Raw genomic sequence first — 18,192 nt, forward strand, 5'->3', positions numbered from 1 at the left:
GTAATTTAGGCAGAGTTGGACGTGCCACATCATCTAAAACTAATAATAAACAGATTCAAAAATGCATTTTTTTAAAACAAATCAAAAAATTTCTGTAATAAAGCTTTCTGTAATAAAGACTTAAGAAGAAGGGAAATAATAGATAGATAGATAGATAGATAGATAGATAGATAGATAGATAGATAGATAGATAGATAGATAGATAGATAGATAGATAGATAGTAAATAAAAAAATAAAAATTCAGCTAAAGTTTTCTGATACAATAAAGTCTAAACATAAAGGACATTTTCTGTCTGTTTCTTGGTAACAAGCTGCATTTTCTGTCTTATTAACTTAATTAACAGAAATTGAGCGGAAAAATGTTTATAGCTATTAGAACACAAGCATTCACAGGAGCTAACTTTGCAAACTTTCTACAACATTAAACAAAACTATAACAGTTCTGATTCTTGTCATATACTAGAAAAGAATATGTCAACTAAATTGTGAGAAATAGAGAAAAAAGTTACAATATTTAATGAATTGCCTAACCCTAACCCTAGGCATACTTAATGTCCTCTTTTAATTAGGATTCTTAAATCGAAGAGTACTTAAAAAGAGGTGTAAGGAGTGTTTTTTTTTTCTTTTCAAAGTACAAAGTGGACATGCAAGTAATTTAATGAAATAGGAGATTTAATGAAAGTTAACCTTTGGAAGCCTTTGGAAAGCAATGCTAGAACTTTTTTGATAACTTTTGTTAGATTGCACCACCAGAAGAAGACACTTCTTTGTTTCGATGCCTCTCTCTATACCTTAAGTCATGCATAATTAAACTTCTCTTCTATTGCTTGCATACAATACTGTTTGTATATCAGCATCTGAGCTGTAATTCAACGTTTATTGCTTTGTGTGTCGTTATCTTCATGTGTATCTCTTTGTTCTGTACTTCCTGGTTTCATGAATTTTGAAATTACTTCCCAAACTCTGAATACTACACTTTAATCTCCTGCTTGTATGAAACAGATAGTACCATTGAATGAATTATTATTTGAATTATTATTAATAGGATAAAGCTTTTTCCCCTCACCATTTTTCTGCTATATTACTTTTATGAAACTGATATCAGAAAAGCTTTTAATCCTTGAATGAAACATGATTACAGAACAAGAATGTGAGACACAATCACCATGTATTTTGCAGACTGATGGGTAATTGCTCATTTGTTCAGAATTAAGTAAACGTGTTTGACCGATTCAGATCTACATAATGTGTTTCTAGCTGCTAGTTAATTTTGTTGGGGGGAAAAAAAGTCTAATTTCCTTTCAACCTGATATAAGCATTACTGATACAATCTGAGGATTAATGTTATTTTATTATATCGGAGCTATGTAGGCGAAATTAAAACAAGAGATGATACTTGTATTTTTATTAAAAACAGTGAAGGTTGCAGTGTCTATACATATTTATGCTTTTTCACCAATGTTTAGCATTCAGTAGTATCCAAAGTTTATTTCCAAATGAGGGTGAGAGCTTGTCACATCAAATAATAAGCAACACAATTTTTAAAGAATATTCATTTTCAGAGGATTCAAAGCATGATTAAGAGGGTATCTCTGAAAATTTACAAATGTACAAAATATTTATCTAAAAATTATGGTAAGCTTACAGTGATGTTTCAATAGACTACTAACATTCAAGTGGCACCAACAAAAAAACAAGCAAGCAAAAAACTAAATAATAATAGTAGTAGTAATAATAATAATAATAATAATAATAATAATAATAATAATAATAATAATAATAATAAATAAATTTAAAGAAATTTGAGAGAAATTAAAAAAGAAAATGGAACCAGTCCCCAAAAGGGTGAGAATTTGGAATAAGAGAGTAATAAGTACAAGAAAATGTCAAGATTGTGCATAATATGAATCATAAAGTACCACAACCTTTAATAAGAATAACAAAAAGTCCAGTTTTTAACATGTTTCAAATTTGTATAGTTAAGACAATTAAACTGCATTTTTAAGAAAGGAAGAAAGAATTAAAGAAAATGGGCCAGCATTTGGCTAAAAATGTTATGTTATGGTTTTACATAGGCTTTAATTTTCTGCTGGTCCAGCTGCTCTTTGACAAGAAAAACACTCAAGTTTGGAACTGAGATTGCACAGCATGGAAGCCCATGTCCATCAGCAGAGCCAGGAATGGTCAGAATAGAGTAGAAATTTAAAAGCCAAAAAAAAAGAGAAAAAAGAAACAGTCCCGTAGTCTTCTCTGCTTCCTACAATTGATATGAAAGTGAGAGCATTCCTTTACAACAAAAGATCTTGCATAATGTATATTGAACTCTAGAACTAAGTTTGTCTAATCTTAAATATTTTCAGACAAGCAAAACAAATTTAGCCTGCATTATTTACTGTCTGTCTGGCCAAAATCAATAAGCGTTGCTAAGAATCTCAAGGTCAAGTAGAGAGAATTCAAGTTCACAAAGATGCATATAAGACATAAAGAAGTATACAGTGTAGTGCAGATAACAATAAAGAAATATTTTGTTCAGAATACACATTATAACATGCAAGCACATCTGTACTGTATGTTATACACCTTGTGTGTACAAGAGTCCTGATTTGGTGTGGGTGTTTTGGATTGAATGATATGTTAGGATAGTCCAGTGCAGCTGGGTGTATGAGTGTGTGTCCATGAGATGAAGATAAGGGAAATGATGTTTGACTGAAGGTCCAATTCAGAGCCTTGATCACTTGTGGAAAGCTGCCGAAATGAGGCAAATGCTCTCCTAGCTTTCTGTCTGGATGTGGATGTCCTGCAAGTCTGCCAGATACTCATCAATGTAATCATAATCATAATCATTAGCTTGGCTAATTGCACCACCCTTTTCCTGGCTTTGAGGTCCAGACTGGTGGTGTTTCCATACCAAACAGTGATTCTGCCTGGAGGAATACTATCAATGATGTTCTTATAGAAGGAGGAAAGAAGGTGAGAGGGCAGCATCACAGTCTCAGTGTGTGCAGACCAAATTAAGTTTTCAGAAATTGGATCTCCTAGATATTTGAAGTGTGGCAATTTCATGTTTACGTCTATGGCATTTGGCAGACACCCTTACATTTACTGAGCAGTTGGAGGTTAAGGGCCTTGCTCAGGGGCCCAGCTGTGGCAATTTGGTGGCCCTGGATTTGAGCTCATGACCTTCTGATCAGTAATCCAACACCCGAACCACTCAGCTACCACTTCCTTATCACGTCTTCAGCTGATTGTTCAGATTGTTCTGTATCTCCAGTTACACTTTCTCGTGAAGTCGATCACCAGCTCATTTTGTCTTGCGAAAATTCAGAGAAGGTTTTTAAATTGGCACCAGCATGCTAGGTTTTCAACCTCTTTCACCTTTAACACTGCCAGTTCAGTCTGTGAAGATGAACGAAAATACACCAGGGTTCGATAGAATCAAGTAAATCTACATCCAGACCAGTAAGATGGACAAAAAACACATGCAGATTTGTACCACAACAAACCCAAAAGTGTGTAAACCACCTGAGAGATCCTGAAAAGTGACGGCTGACCTCCAACACCTGCAGTCTGCCTGTCAGGAAATTCAAGATCCATCTGGACAATATACCTGGCAGGAATGAGGTATGTGAGTATGCTTATCAACCTGGAAGTTCTATGTTATTAAATGCATAAAAATAAATAAATAAAAATAAAAAATAAATAAATTGTACCAAGTAACAAGTGTAAACTCTATGTAATTTAATCCTGATTAATTGCTGTGCATAGACACAACGCTGCATTGTTATGGATGATATATTAACAGATTGATGATAAGTTATATTATGTTATTTTATTATACTAATTATTTAGTTCCATAACCAGGTTTAGTTTAATGGACCAATTGTCGGTGTAAAAGCAAGAAAATCCGATTATTTTAGTGCAATAACTACTCCACAAATATTGAAACGAATACAGCCAAATGAACAGATGTTTGTGAATATTGAACACTTCTGCTGCTTTAATGAGGATCCTGATTTTCATAAGCCCTGCTGTTCTCATATGACCGCCACCATAAGACATACATTTCCGTAAATGTATCTGTTGGAAAGAAAATTATTTATGATTTGTCCTAAAATATCCAGTGAAACTTTTTTTTGTTCACATTGTACTGTATGTATGCTAAATATCTCCCAAATAACTGAACAATAAGGAAAAGTGTCAAGTATGTAATTTAAGATGTTTCAGTATTCAATATCATATAGGCTAAATAACAGCAATTATACTGTACAGCTTCACACTGGGCTCATTGCTAGATAATTATCCAAGTGGAAAATACATGACAGGCTTCTTCTGTTGTTTTCAGCATTGCCTCTTCTGTGTATATGCAGCGACAGATTTTGATGGCATATGACAAAACAGGCCGTGGGATGTAGCTAATATCCTCAAATACTTGCTGTAATTAAGAAACAGAATCTTGTCATTACCTTCCCCTTTTGTACCTAGTCATTATTCACTGCCTTCAAGAACAATCATTAAACCCCAGGACTCTTGAATGCTTGATTCTGATAGGTCAGAAGTTGGTAATCAATTTTCTCAAAGTAAGGTTTACAATAAAGTGCTTATTCTAATACATTCTCAATTCTATGTATAACTTATACAGGTTAAAAAAAAGATGTTTGCCAAGAGGAAACTTTTATGGACGGAGTCTTCATTGTCAGTGCTTTGTAATGGTCAGGGGTAAAGCTATAATTGTTGCTTCATAATTGTCTGACACAAGAAAGAGTTCAGGATGGAGGGTTTTGTGGAGAACTGATTTATTTGAGAGAGAAAAGCAGCTGTGAAGGAATGCAACTTTATAGCTACTATAATGTAAGTGATAACAGGAAGTCTAAATTGTTTCATGGGCAGTTGAGGACTTTAAAATTAACAATAAAAATGTATTTAATTAATTCATAAATTATTTAGAAAAATAATAATATAGGAATTATATTTATAATTAGTAAATTTTTAATTATTAATTAATCATAATTAATTTATTTTTTAATGAAACATTCTAGTTTCAAAGTTTGATATCAGTTCTGTTTGTCAGTGAGAGTCCAGAGTAAATGTAAGTGATAGATGATAAAGTGGAGTGCATGGGAGATGTGCCTGGTCAAGTAAATCTGATGTCTGCTGGTGCAGGATCTGATGCTGCGATAACGTCTGTCTGATAGCAGCAATAGCAGTCTATGGCTCGGGTGGCTGGAGTCTCTTATGATTCTCCGTGCTTTTGTCACACACCACCTGTTGAGGAAGCTCACCTCTGACGATATGCTGGGATGTCCGAACCACGCTTTGCAGAGCTCTGCGCTTGAGGGCAATGCTGTTCCCTTACCAGTCTGTGATGCAGCCAGTCAGGATGCTCTCCATGGTGCAGGTGTAAAATGATTTGAGGATGTTGGGACTCATACTAAACTTACTCAGCTGTGTGAGGAGACTTTAGTAAACCATAGTAAGCTTTCTTCGCCACTGTCTTGAGGTGAATATTTATTTATTTATTTATTTATTTATCTATCTATTTATTTATTTATTTATTTATTTATTATTGATTAATATGAATTCATTCATTATAGGTTTTCACAAATTGCTGTGGGATAACAGGACATTCAGTTTTATTTTACATTACATTTTCAATTATTTTTCATTCAATTCAATTTTATCTGTATAGAGCTTTTAACAAAGGACATTTTAGTGAAGCATCTTTACAGAAATCTGAAAAAAAAGAGAGACTCAAAATTATAAAAAACAAAACAAAAAGGTATACTAATATTTATCCCTAATGAGCAAGAAAAAACTTGATAAGAGGAAGAAACCTTGAGAGGAACCAAAGTCAAAAGGGAACCAATCCTAATTTGTGTGACACTGGATAGTGCGATTGCAATAATTTACTTTATATAACGGTACACAATAGGGTCTAGTGCAATTGTGTAACCAGGACCATTTTAGCAACTTATGAGCATAAACATCAGCATACTTTCTGAATACATTATAGTTTTAATTGAAATTTCCTGCTGAAGCCACTGGTTCTGAATTGACTAAGACCTGAGCATAGAACTGACCATGACAACAACAGTTCAAAGCCACTTCTGTGGTCTCCAAGCAGTACACCACCACATCATTGATCACTTTCCTTGATTATAACACCACGAGTGCTTTATTACTTACATACCAGCAGAAACCAGGTTGGCATAAAATGCCATAGAATGAATCTTGTCTGATCTTGGAAGCTAAGCAGAGCCAGGCCTGTTTGGTACTTGGATGGGAAGCCTCCTGTGAATGACAGGAGCGGTACTGTAAGCTCTTGTAGGGAAGGGTAACTCTGTGGTTAAGGTATTGGTCTATACTAATCAAAAGGTTGTGAGTTTGACTCCCAGGACGAAGTCCTTTAACCCTCATTTGTATAAATGAAATAAATGTAAGTCACTCTAGAGAAAGAACATCTGCAGAATGTAAAATGCAGTCACAGCTCTAGGGTTCCTGGTGTGATCCTGAACTCATGATAGTGTTTATGCACAGTTTCTGTCTATGATTGCAAAGATTGTCCTCTGGGTTCTCTGGTTTCCTCTCACTGTCCAAAAACATGTTAATAAGCTGATTAGCTTTGGTAAATTGCCCCAGGTCTGAGTAAGTGTGTATGTGTGTGTATGTGTGTGTGTGTGTGTGTGTGTATGTGACACTGTTGTGAAGTACTGGCATCCTGCCCAGCGTATATATTTCAGCTTGGTGCCTTGTGATTCCAGGATCAGCTCACCTCAACTCTAAATACAATAAAGCTCTCACTGACGATGAATGAATGAATTTAATATTGCATAGGGTATATTATTATAACAGAAAGACAGATAATATTGCTATTTTGTTATGAAATGACATTTGTATCCTTCCCCCTGGCTGTGAGGCATTTTTTGTGCCTAAATTACACCCGTCATTTTTTTTTATCTAAGATTGCACAGCATCTCTCTCTCTCTCTCTCTCTCTCTCTCTCTCTCTCTCTCTCTTTCTCTATTCTCATAAATGACCCATAAAATAATGTTAGTCGAGTTTTGAATCTCCCAACTAAATGTCTTTATTATTCCCCGTGATGGTGTATATAATTAATAGCGTATGCATTGTGACCTTCTGAGCTTTCAGATGTGTAATAAAAAACGAGGCCTGTAGGGACATTCTGATGTAAAAGGTTCACAGGGGATTAAACGAGCTGTGATGTTCTGTATGATGGCTAATGAGGTTGACCCAGGAGTCCTTGGGAGGCAAAGAGGAGGCTGAGGGAGATAATAAATGTAATGACATGTTCCATATCTGTCCAACAGTCACCTTTAAGTTTAAATCTGTATTATAGAAGGTTCGATTTTATATAGGGCTTCTTTTCAATCTTGATGCTGAATAGTCGTCATGGTAACCCCTTTGGTCGTTCATGCAACATTCATAAGCATTGTATCATTCCAAATGCAGGAGGATTTTTCTGGAGGTGAAACATTGACTTTGACTTTTCAATACAGATCCAAGAGAGCAACATTATGAGAAGAATACGTTAGACACTGTCTGTATCCTTTCTTTTTCTGTTTTAACTCGGTCTAATATTTTATAAAGCTTTATGACTCTGCTATGAAGTGTCCACTGTTGTATGGTACTTTCTGGGGATTGTATGTGTTTATTTTGATCCACTTCTTACAGGAAAGGTGGAATAGTCAGTTTGCATAATAATAAATAGTATGAACACATACAGTATTTGGTGTAACTTCACTTATTTCAATACAGATTCAGGAATTATGAGTAGAAATATTAAGACTACTCCATCTGTATTTTTTCCTACTTTAACTAACAGTTAAAAGTTTACACCTCTGTTATCCTCTAGAAGTATCCTCTTCTCTGAATTGTATTTATGGGATCCACTTATTATAGGAATCTCAAGAAAACTGGAATATTCAGTATGCATAATAATAAAGATATTATGAAACACACTATTGTTGTACCTTTGCTTATTTAATAAGCCTGTATGTCAGACTAATAAATCATGTTCATGAGTTTAATGTAAAATGCAAAGTTATTATATATATTGTACTAAAGTTGCACACAATCTGCACTTCTACCACCAATCTGCATTTATATATACATCTTTATGCCTTTTTCCCATATATGTTATTTCCTTTCTCAGCTGTATAACAAAATCTTATTTGACATATCGTATTGTGTATGGTCGTGTATGGTGTGTTTGTTTAATATAATTTCAATCAACATGTTCTGTGTATGGTTGTGTATTTTTTATTATAATTTAATTTGACATTTTGTACTGTGTATGGTTGTGTATGGTTGTGTATACTTTACCTTATACAACATCCATTATTGTGTATTCTGACGCCTTTCTATCAGAATCAGCATTAACTTCTTCAGATATTTGAGCAACAGTACCCACGTGCATCACTGTGCCTTGGCCGCCCATGACCCTGTCACCGGTTCACCACTGTTCCTTCCTTGGATCACTTTTGATAGCTACTGTCCACTGCAGACCGGGAACACCCCACAAGAGCTGCAGTTTTGGAGATTTCCAGTGGTCTAGCCATCACAATTTGGGCCTTCCTCAAACTCGCTCAAATCCTTACGCTTGTCCATTTTTCCTGCTTCTAACACATCAACTTTGAGGACAAAATGTTCACTAGCTGCCTAATATATCCCACCCACTAACAGGTGCCATGATGAGGAGATCACCAGTGTCACCTGTCACTGCTCAGAATGTTATGCCTGATATATGATGTATAATGAAATTCTTGTGCTACAGATGTAATACATCATCTGTATATGGTTGAAATAACAATAAAAACCTCTTGACTTGAAAAAAAAAAAAATCAGATGTTAGTGTCACATCGCATAATATCACAAACTCTGCTTCACCACAACTAACAAAAATGGCCCTCCATCTCCCAGCATCCATCTGCACTCCCACGCTGACGTACAGTCACCATTATTCTGATTGTTTCCCCCTGTGTCTAATTATGTCTGTTTGGTTTATCCCCTTTTATAAACCCCATTGAATAAAAATTCTGTAACCATTCCTAATTTTGTGAAAAAAAATAAAAAATAAAATCACTTGCATCCAACCTCCAAGCATCTGCATTTTTAAGCCTGTTTTGTTGTTCATTATTTAATAAAAAACATCTATTTATAATGAATGATTTTGTTGTGATGTGAGTGATAAAATGCTTCAGGATGTGCTGTTATTAGAAACTAATTCACTTCCTGGTGAGAACAATACTGTAACTGAGCATCATCACACAAGCTCATCATTGATTATTTTCCTATAGCAGCATGTTAGGTCTTCTATGGCATGTCTAACTATCATGCACGGCACATATATAATACACAAGCTGGCATGCCGCAAAACTAATGCGCCACTTTGAGATGCCAGGATGTCACATTTGCAGAGAGAAATGTGATTATGTTTGGCTATGCCAGCTGGTGACACCTTTTGGCAGGAAGAGAGTTGGGAGTCATCACTGGATGTGCAATTTACGGTGCTTGTGTTGGCAGTGTGTAAGCGCTAGTGTGTGTGTGTGTGTGTGTATGTATTCACTATATGTGCGAATGTTTATATCATGGGTTAATGGATTTCTTTCTTACTTGTTGACTAGCAATTCAAAAAAGTAGTTAACACGTGGTGTTTGTTTTTTAAAGGGGTTGGTATTTGTCTATTTTTAGGGTATTGTAGTGCATTTAGTGCATTTAAACGTTGATAAACAAAAGTGAAGAGCACATTAAACTGCTCTTCAGCTGACACTCATACGCAGGCTACAAATTACATTCTCCATCTTCAGTGCTTTTTAGACGACACTGTTAATGAGAAAAAAAATAAATCAGTGGAGTAAATGCACAAAATAAAAAAAAAACTGTATATCGCTACTTAAGGGCCTACCAACTGTTACAGTGCACTCATGTGGACAAGCTGGCGAATCAGCTAAAATTTGGATTCTGGACCCGAGAGCATGCAGCGTGGAAGCTAATGTCTTTCAATATAGTCCTGCTTATAGTGTAGCTCAATGACTTGCCTTCTATGGATGGAGGATTAAAAGATTACAATAAACTTAATATAAGATGATTAAATACATTTCTAGACATTTTTATTGATTTCAAGCTTCACATTGTCTTATTCTGTTGCTAGATGATCTTTTTTTTTTCAAAATAAATACTTAACAGTTAGTCTCTGGGGTAATGTGTCTGAGGTTAGTGTCTGGGGGTTTAGTGTCTGGGGGGTTAGTGTCTGGGGGGTTAGTGTCTGGAGGATTATTGTCTGGGTGGTTAGTGTCTGAGGGTAATGTGTCTGAGGGTAATGTGTCTGGGGTTAGTGTCTGGGGAGTTAGTGTCTGGGGGGTTAGTGCCTGGGGGTTAGTGTCTGGGGGTTATTGTCTTGGGGTTAGTGTCTGGAGGGTTAGTGCCTGGGGGTAATGTGTCTGAGGGTAGTGTTGGGCGGTTAGTGTCTGCTGTGTTAGTGTCTGGAGGGATAGTGTCTGGGCAATTAGTGTCTTGTGGTTAGTGTCTGAGGGTAATGTGTCTGGGGGGTTAGTGCCTGGGGGTTAGTGTCTGGGAGTTACTGTCTTGGGGTTAGTGTCTGGAGGGTTAGTACCTGAGGGTTAGTGTCTAGGGGTTAGTGCCTGGGGTAATTTGTCTGAGGGTAGTGTTGGCCGGTTAGTGTCTGATGCGTTAGTGTCTGGGGTTTATTGTCTGGAGAGTTAGTGTCTGGGCAATTAGTGTCTTGTGGTTAGTGTCTGAGGGTAATGTGTCTGGGGTTAGTGTCTGGGGATTAGTGTCTGGGCGATTAGTGTCTGGGGGTTACTGTCTTAGGGTTAGTGTCTGGGGGTTACTGTCTTGGGGTTAGTGTCTGGGGTTTAGTGCCTGGGGGTAATGTGTCTGAGGGTAGTGTCTGGGTGGTTAGTGTCTGCTGGGTTAGTGTCTGAGGGATTAGTGTCTGGCCAATTAGTGTCTTGTGGTTAGTGTCTGAGGGTTAGTGTCTGAGAGTAATGTGTCTGGAATTAGTGTCTGGACGATTAGTGTCTTGGGATTAGTGTCTGGGGGATTAATGTCTGGGGGATTAGTGCCTGAGGGTTAGTGTCTGGGGATTAGTGCCTGGGCGATTAGTGTCTTGGAGTTAGTGTCTGGGGGATTAGTGTCTGGGGAGTTAGTGTCTGGGGTTTAGTGTCCGGGGTTACTGTCTTAAGGTTAGTGTCTGGAGGGTTAGTGTCTGGGCAATTCATGTCTTGGGGTTAGTGTCTGGGGAGTTAGTGTCTGGGGGTTACTGTCTTGGGGTTAGTGTCTGAGGGTTAGTGCCTGGGGGTAATGTGTCTGAGGGTAGTGTCTGGGTGGTTAGTGTCTGCTGGGTTAGTGTCTGAGGGATTAGTGTCTGGCCAATTAGTGTCTTGTGGTTAGTGTCTTGTGGTTAGTGTCTGAGAGTAATGTGTCTGGAATTAGTGTCTGGGGGATTAATGTCTGGGGGATTAGTGTCTGAAGGTTAGTGTCTGGGGATTAGTGCCTGGGTGATTAGTGTCTTGGACTTAGTGTCTGGGGGATTAGTGTCTGGGGAGTTAGTGTCTGGGGTTTAGTGTCCGGGGTTACTGTCTTGAGTTTAGTGTCTGGAGGGTTAGTGTCTGGGCGATTCATGTATTGGGGTTAGTGTCTGGGGAGTTAGTGTCTGGGGGTTACTGTCTTGGGGTTAGTGTCTGGAGGGTTAGTGTCTGGGCGATTCATGTCTTGGGGTTAGTGTCTGGGGTTTAGTTTCTGGGGGATTAGCATCTTGAGGTTAGTGTCTAAGGGGTTTGTGCATGGATGATTAGTGTCTGGGGTTTAGTGTCTGGGGGTTAGTGTCTGGGGGTTTTTCCATGCTAATACATGACCTGAGAATTGAACTACCACATAAAACTCTGGCTTTTGTAGAGTCAGATGGCAAGCACCGCTCTAAACTAGCTGAATGGAACTGAATTAAAACGGTGATATAAAACCCGTGCTAGTGAATGTGTTCCTTCAGTGTTCGACTAATCTATATATCTATCACACTGCATGCATGTGCACACAATATATAACTGTAAATTTTGCACTGTATGCAACATGATTGGATTGGTACATTATATTGAACCAGGGGTATATAACAAGACTGTTAGAGGGGCAGATACTTAATTTTAAAATATGGCCCATAGACCAAAATGTTAAAACTCCAACTACAGGGTGACTTGTGGAACTGTAGAAACCAGCATTTAAAGATGAGGGCATATACTCTAAATAAAAGAGGTTCCTATAAGTTCTATATAGAGCCCTGGGCCAATGGAATGGTACATGGCCAATAAAACCAACATACACACACACACACACACACACACTAACAAAATGGTTATTTTTACATGAAAAAGGTGCTATAATTCAAAGAATGTGTAATGTGAACTCAGTGCCATTACTTTTATCTACATAAGAATTTTATCTATAAGTAAATAATGTGAAGAGATTGTTGTATTTTCTTCTCTAAATTTGTAAATAATGAAATAAAAATTAAAAAGAGCCGTGTAACTCAGTATAATTCAATATACCCTTCAACAATATATATGGAGGGAGGGCACATGAGAATTGCTAACGCAACAAATCTTGTGATTACTACCAACTTCCTACTTCAGCTTATGGATGCACCATAAAAACACCTTTCTACATGACCACTGAGGAGAAAAGGGGCAGGTGCTATAGCACTGAAAGCTTCCTAAACCCCTTGCACATGCATGATAGAGGCTGAAAAAACACAGTGTTGTAGTGTTGTTATTAAATGGATGGCCGATGATGGTTGGAGGTGTGGCAGTTAACCGAGTTCATTGGTTGCTGGAGGTACATCAGCTTTCCAGTTGTTAGCAGAAATGCGGGAACTGCCTCAAAGGTCACTGGAGATCTGACCCCTCTCAGCTCAGCTGATATCCAATCTGTGAGAGCAGCAGCGTAGCGCCGACACATCACATCACATGTCATGAGGTGTCATCTCAATGTGCCCCAGGTCAGGCGTGACAATCTGTTAATGTCTCGGCTCTGGCTGCTCCTGTCAGACAATGTGGAGATTTCCAACAGATTCTTTTGCAAGCTTAGCAAGCTAGCGTGCAGATTATATATTATATAATCATTTATGGTGATGATTATACTATATAAGTGGAATGTGCTAGGTGTTGGATTACTAATCTGAAGGTTGCAAGTTTAAATCCCAGATCCACCAACCTGCTACTGCTGGGTCACCGAGCAAGGCCCTTAACCCTCGATTGCTCAGTTGTATAAAAATAAGATAAAACTGTAAAAGTCACTCTGGGTAAGGGAATCTGCTACATGGCATAAATGGAAATAAGGGCTCACACACTGACAAAATGCTGGTTGCATTTGCTTGATTCAATGCGTACATCGGTTTTACATGATTGAACTCACTAACATAATTAGTTTTCATACATCCAATATGATTTAAAGAATATTTTCAAAGCACTGAATAAAATAAAATGCCACACCTGAGCTGAGGATCAAACCCACAATGCTGGTGTGTTGCAACAGACACAGTACCACTGCACTAATCTCTCATAATGGTATGTTTTAAGGATAAAGGACAGTTCATGGTCATTTCAGAACATGGTACATGAAAGCGAATGAGACTAAGTACTGAGCTCTCAGTGATAGCAGCCAAAAAAAATGCAACTTACATAAAAAAAACCCTATAAATATTAAACTATATAAAAATGTAAAAATATAAATTAGAAACACTAGACAGAGTAACAGCAACAATGCAGTGTAAACAGGAACAGTGCAATGAGTGGATGACAAAGTGTACATTCCTATGTTATTGCACATGACGGGTCTGTAGTCTGGCAGATATTGAGTTATTGCACATGAAAAGTCTGTAGTGCATGTTATTGCACATGAGAAATCACACTGTAAAGATATTATTGCACATGAGATCACAGTGTAAGGGTATGATTGCACATGAAAGTGTCTAAATATACTACTATAGTATATATATAGCATATAGTACAAAGTTTTATTTCCCACCAGGGCCAACATCCTTATGAGATTTAACAATGTAACTGGTAATATATTCTACTACCTATTCCTTTTCATCAGTGCATATTAGTCATTAATTCATAGGTAATAACTGCATGGACAGATCATTTGTGTAGAAATAATTGTTATTACCAGCTTATTACCAAATATTGTGTAAATTCTGGACAAATAATAAAAATTTAATTGGGCATTAACAACAAAAAACAAACAAACAAAAAGGAAAAAGGAGATAAAAAATAATAAAAATATAAATAAGTAACATGGACAAGGATATAAGACAAGGATGCAAGAACACCAAATACAACACTAATAACAATAAAACACTAATAATTATGCGATTATTTGGCTTTATAATTATTTTATATCAAAGCAAAGCAGTTAATATATTGAATACTCATCACCATTTCCAGCCCAAATTTTTGCACACATTATTATAAAAGCATAAATATATATATATATATATATATATATATATATATACCTAAAAATGCATAGTTCAAAATACAATCTCTGGTATGTTATTATTATTTTATTGGTATTATTACTACCTCACTGCTCTTTTTTATTGGGCTTAAGTTCCTTTTTAAACCTAAGGGTGGCACCATTGGTTCGGGTTTGTTTTTCCCTGGCTTGGATTTTACAGCATTTTAATGGATGCCACTTCAGATAGCAAATGATTCAAATTTGAGTTTAAATGTGTCTCTGAGAGTTAGCTGGAAGATTTTCAGTTAGCTGTATGCCAAAGGCATGTGGTGGAGGTCTGAAGTGATCTGTGCCAAATCACTTACCCAGAAAAATCAATTCCGGGTTTCTTACAAGGAAAAAAATAATAATGGCATGTGATTTGGTGCTGAATAAGCGTAATAATGATCAGTATAGAGAATCATACTCATTGATATTATTCATTACATTTTCTTTATCATAGTTTATGATTTTTTTTTTTCTTTTGATTCAAACACAATCTTATTATATCACGTATTCAAGTTAAACAAATGCAGAGACAATGAGATATATTTCTATGTTGTATATAAGATATGGAATTATTTTTTAATATAGATGCCATCATACATTTCTTACCTTTGGTGTATAAACAGTATGTGAGTGTGCGATCTCTCTAAAGAGGTACAATAGTGTTGATCTAGGCATTTTTATCTCAGTCTTTGCTTCCTAAGGATTATGAATTTATGGTCAGATGGAAGCTGATACTAGACTAGTATGCTGAAATGATTATGAAAAATGGCCTTGTGTATTTGTGTGTGAACTTGTGAAATGTTCAGGCAGCTGTATTCTGTTCTGTGTCTGTATGCATGAATACATAGTAGGTATCCTATTAAAGAGAGAGAAAGAGAGGAGGGGGGGAGAAAGAGAGAAGGAGAGAAGAGAGAAATACTTAGCTTACTCCCTTCTGTTGTAGACTCATGACTCACTTATGATTCTGAGTCATTCATTTTCCTCAGTATTTAAATCTTTGGACAAGTCAGCTGAAAAAAAATATGTATTTCTTCTTCTTCTTCTTCTTCTTCTTCTTCTTCTTCTTCTTCTTCTTTTTCTTATATTGCTACTTTATTTAATCTTTTCTATTTTGCCTACTCTATCGAAAGCTGCATAGATGTCAAAAGACCATTGATAATTTTCCATATTAGTTAGTAATCAGCCTTGAATTTCGGTAAGGATGGAAAATACTCAGGGAAGAAAATTCTCATTAAACATTTCACTAGAGGTTGAAGGTGCTTTTTTTTTAATATCCACACCCTCATAACAGCATAGCAGTGTTAATTTGTCTGCCATCAACCTCTGCAAGCTGAAAACATGCCTCACATCTGCTATGGAATAACTGCAGCCTGATAAAAAAAAAAGAAGAAGAAGAAGAGTGTAAATATAGACACTCTAGTGATACATCAGATAATAAGATAATCAGGCCATATCCCATGGAGTTTAACACAAAATAAACTTCCCTTCAAAAGCTTTTCTCTTTGTAACTGGATACTGTATTCACTGCACATCTTTTTCAGACAAATGTGTTGAAGAATCATTTCTAGGTTTTATCTCTGAACTAGAAAGTTTATGAAACGTCATAGATAGACGCTACCTAAGAAGAGAGAAAGTAAATATTTTCGATAGCATAGATCGAAGGTGATGTCAATGTGTTTTAGATTGTTACAGATAGTAAAACATTCTATCTGATCCAAATGAACCCCTGTTAGTAACCCTTTGTTTTTTTTGAAATGGCTCACTAGTGATGAGCTTTTATTTAATAATGAAAAGGAGAAAAAGGGCTTCACATCCCACACCTGACATCAGCTTGATCTTCAAAGCCAGGAAGCAAACCCAATAAGTCACATGACTTCCAAGCCATATTGTGGGTCCTATTATGAGAAACAGTGGGGTGCACAGTTGGGTCATGTGTTACACAAAGCATTATTGTTAAAATAGAATTCTAATTATGCGCGGTGGTTTAATTATGTGTGAAAGTGCATTACACTTTATTACAGTGTTTATTATGCATTATGTAGGCAATAAAACACATTGGATTGTGCTGTTATAGAAAAATAGTCAACATGGGATAGTTACTCTCTTTGTAATTATTTTATTTCTAATAATTACCTATTAGATATAAATCAACACATTCTAACCAGTCGGTTTTAACAATTCAACAGTGCTTTGCTATTAAAAATATGTGAACCGTGAAATAGTCATTATCATTATTATCATTTTACTATGGTACTATGCATTATATAAAGAATAAAACATGACAAGAAACTAATTATTTAAGTATTTTCCAGTAGCAGCATGACACTGAACTTTTATTTTATTAATCTTACACCACTCTTACTCGTTTTTATTCATTAAAGAATTAAATGATTTCTTTTTCAGTTTATAGTTCCATGTAATGTTATAGAACTTCCACAATTTTTTTCTTTTTTTTAATTAATCAGAACATGTGCTATACACACACACATGTGTGAATGACCAGTTACTGTAGATACAATAATGCATCAAAACCTAGCAGCTGGTACTGCTACTCAGAATGTAGAACTCAGCCCCACTGTGGTATAAAACATGTTCTGAACGTGTCCTTCGATGATGTTTCCTTCATAGAGAGGATTACTAAATTACTTTATATGTGATTATCTACAGTGTGAAACTTTGCCCCATTGTTGTTGTTTGTTTTTGCAGTGAAATGTAGCATAGATGCCATCATGGCTTTCGGGCCATGTCGGAAGTGCTGCAAGGGTGCGGGAGCATTCTCGCCCATCTCCTCCAACTCAGCAGTGATTAATCTCCCAGCCAGAAACAGTGACTTCCTCCTGCATTAATTTCTTAAGTAATGTGACACCTCTGCAATATGACATGAGCGAGCGAGCCTGAAAGTGCCTGAATGCCGAATTCTTTCCCGCTATAAATCATTAGCCATTAGAGACCTGTGGGCCTTAAACGACTTAAACAAATGAACTAGTCTGATTTAATAAGACCTTGAGCTACATCAATATGCAGGATGAAGAATGTGAAAAGGAGAAAGAAAAAGAAAGAAAAAAAAAAAACTAATAATAATTAGGCCTGATGCTTTTTGTGGCACGGTGTTATCTACCAGCAGTGCTTTTTAGCCCTGTATGTAATCACTGTACACCACTGAAAGCCAGCTGAGCAGAGTGTTGGTGCAGAATTAATAAGTAGCTGTAGTTACCTGCTGTAGATGGTAGCGGTAGTTGTGTGCTCCAGTGCAGTGAACAGCCTCCATTGCCTGCAGGCAGGTTCTGCATGTCGAGTCCAGTTGGGGTGCATCATCATGGGAGGGGAATAAGGTACAAAGGTAACCATGGTGATGGTGAATATGAACCAGTGAGGCTCATTAGAAGTGCACCACATAGCAATACAGCAGGAAGAAAAAGGAAGCAAAGGAAAAAGGTAGAAGGAAAGTATGTGCATCGGCATGTAATGTAGGTGAACGAGTGGTCACATGCAAAGCAAAAAAGTTGCTTCGGGTATTTAGCTTTCTCGCTTGCACAACAGAGTTTCCGTTTAATCCGATGCCTTCCTTCTCAGCCCCACTGCTTCACAGCCAAGAGCCCCAAAGCGGAAGCCCATCATGCTGCCATGATCCCGCTGTCTTCACTTTAATCCCT

Source organism: Hemibagrus wyckioides, linkage group LG11, assembly GCF_019097595.1.
Source record: "Hemibagrus wyckioides isolate EC202008001 linkage group LG11, SWU_Hwy_1.0, whole genome shotgun sequence".
In the NCBI taxonomy this organism is placed as follows: domain Eukaryota; kingdom Metazoa; phylum Chordata; class Actinopteri; order Siluriformes; family Bagridae; genus Hemibagrus; species Hemibagrus wyckioides.